The sequence below is a fragment of the Melanerpes formicivorus genome, unplaced genomic scaffold (genome assembly GCF_026170545.1).
Source record: "Melanerpes formicivorus ecotype bairdi unplaced genomic scaffold, bMelFor1.0.p_v2 SCAF_1924, whole genome shotgun sequence".
Lineage (NCBI taxonomy): Eukaryota > Metazoa > Chordata > Aves > Piciformes > Picidae > Melanerpes > Melanerpes formicivorus.
The window spans coordinates 32,501-35,000 of record NW_027144275.1 but is presented as its reverse complement, the minus strand read 5'-3'; the positions used below and the strand labels follow the sequence as shown (position 1 = coordinate 35,000).

Below are 2,500 nucleotides of genomic sequence, written 5' to 3'. Positions count from 1 at the left end.
GCCCGCGCCTCCTCCCCCAACCGGGCTCTCGTCTCCCCCAACGCCCCACCGGGCGTCGCTGGACCAACGGGGAACCCCTGCCGGCGAAGCCCCGGCGGGACGAACTCCGCGAGAGCGGGCGCTCCGGGAGCGGGGAGCTACGGAGCGCTCCCCGAGTCTGCACTTAGGGGGACGAAGGCCCCTCCCCGCCCGGGGGAGAGCCTGCGAGGCGACCCCAGCCGCGCCGCTCGGCGGGCACCGAGGCGGCGATTGATCGTCAAGCGACGCTCAGACAGGCGTAGCCCCGGGAGGAACCCGGGGCCGCAAGTGCGTTCGAAGTGTCGATGATCAATGTGTCCTGCAATTCACATTAATTCTCGCAGCTAGCTGCGTTCTTCATCGACGCACGAGCCGAGTGATCCACCGCTAAGAGTTGTCTGGCTTTTCGGCACCGCCCCGCCAGCGCGGAGGGGCCGGGACCGCTCGCAAAGGAGCGGCCCCTCGGAGAGCGCGGCACGGCGGCCGCTCGCCTCACATTGACCGTACAAGCACAGGAGAGGGGGGGAAAATAAAACGAAACCCCGAAGCGGCAAAAGCAAGGGGCGGGGAGCCCGCGCTCCCGGCTTTTTTCCCTCCCCCGAGGAGGGAAAAACGCACCTTGCGGCGCTTCGGGGCCGGACCAGGCGCCCGGGCTCGCTCCGACCTCGGCGCGGAGGAGGCCCGCCGCGCGCCGCCGGGAACGTGCCCCGAACCCGGCCTCGCCTCGCGTGCACGGGGAAAGAAAACCCCCTTCGCTTCCCCACCCAACGGCGGGGGGGGGTGTGTCTCTCGCTGGCCGCCCCGTGCCGTCGCGGAGACGCCACAAAGCGAGGCAGCGGAGACCCCCCCCCCCCCGCCCCGGGGAGCGAGGGGGGCCGGGCGCACAACCCCGCCGGAGGAGAGCGCGCGCGCGCCTCCGCACCGGCCCCTCCAACGCCGCCACCGCTGCGGCCCATCCCGGACTTTCTTTTCCCCCGCTTTGGCCCCGGGGCCGAGCCCCGGCCGGCTCGCGCCCTCGGGCGGCTTCCTCTCGCCACCGAACCCCCCCCGCCGCGGGGGACGGAAAACGGCTTGCGAGACGGAAAGCCCGAGCCCACGTGGGACGCCGCCGCGGCGACCCGCCGGCCCTCGCCGGGCGGCGCACCCGCCGACCGACAAACCCCAGCGGCACGAGCCCCTTCCATCCTCCCCCGGCGCCACCGCGCCGCCGGCTTCGCTCGCTCGACCCCTTCCGTGGCCCCGCGGCCAGGCGGACAGCGGACGGCGCTGAGCCGGGGGGCGGGCCCCCGCTCTCCCCGTTTCCACGCGGAGACCGGGGGTGGGACGCCCCCGGCTGCCCGCCCGTCCCCCACCCGGCACGCGCCGGGAAGGCGAACGGGGAAGCCCGCGGGCAGGGCCCGGGACCGGGACAGCCGCAGCCGGTGGCAGGGTGCCCTCCGGCGAGGGACCGGAGCCGGAGACGCCGAGCGACGCCCGCCGCCGCTCGGACGCGGTCACGCCACCCGAAACCGGCCCCGGACGGGGGGGAACCGGCAGCGCGAGACCGCCGAGGGCGCCAGCTCGCCGGGGCCCCGCTCTGGGGCCTGGGCAAAGGGAAAAGGGACCGGGAGGTCCGCAGCGGCCCGCGCCGCAAGAGGCGCCGCCGCCGAGCCGCGGCAACGCGCCCGCACAAAACCCCCGGCGGGGGCGAAGCGCCCTGGGCCAGCCCCCACCGCGGGGGCTCGCCGCCCCGGCCCGCGAGAAGCCCGCGCTTCAACGCGCCGCCGGGGACGCCCGTGGCGAGGCGAGGCGCGGGCCGGACCACGGCCGACCTCGCGCGGTGGGCTCTCTCCGGCCGAGCGCTCGGACCGCAGAGAGGGGGGGGCAGCAGAGTCCCCTCCCCGGCCCGGCGGGCCCCCGGAGGACGACGAGCGCGACGACGGCGGACCTAGCCAGAGGCATTGCGGGGGCAACCCCCGCCCCTCTGAAGGCACCCGCCCGCCCCCGCGCTCGCCCCCGCATCCGGGGGTGGCGCGCCGAGCCGCCCGGGTCTTTAAACCGCCGCCCGGCTTCCTCCGCGGTAGGGCAAGGCCGCGGACGAAGGCGCGGAACGCTAGGTACCTGACCCTGGGGTGAGGGAAACCAGACTTAAGGCCCCGCGGGGGTGCCTCCCCCCACTGCCGCCGTCGGGGGGAGCGTCCGCCCGCGGGGGCCGCGCCCGACGTCCGCCGCCACCACCGCGCCCCTGGCCTGGCCCGAGGCCCGGGGTTTCCCTCAGTCAGCCGGCGCTGCGCTCGGGGAGGAGGGACGCGGCTGGGGACGCCCATGCCGCGCGCTCGCCGCGCGGCGAGCGCCCGGCTACGGCGGCCCCGGCGGCGGACCGGCGCAGGGCCGGCGACGACGGCGACGCGGCTGGGCGGGCCGAGGGCCCGGGAGAGCCCGCTCGACGACACCCGCGCGGACCGGGAGCATCGCTCGGGCGCCGCCCGATGCCCGTCCAGCG

At 77.2% G+C, this 2,500-nt stretch overlaps 1 non-coding gene across 1 annotated transcript; it reads right to left on the bottom strand.

The window, feature by feature from the left end:
• Window positions 1–261: 261 nt before the first annotated feature.
• On the bottom strand, window positions 262–414 carry LOC137461367 (5.8S ribosomal RNA). Its single transcript, XR_010993348.1, has one exon. It is a non-coding gene; the product is annotated as a 5.8S ribosomal RNA (ribosomal RNA).
• Between the last annotated feature and the right edge of the window lie 2,086 nt (window positions 415–2,500).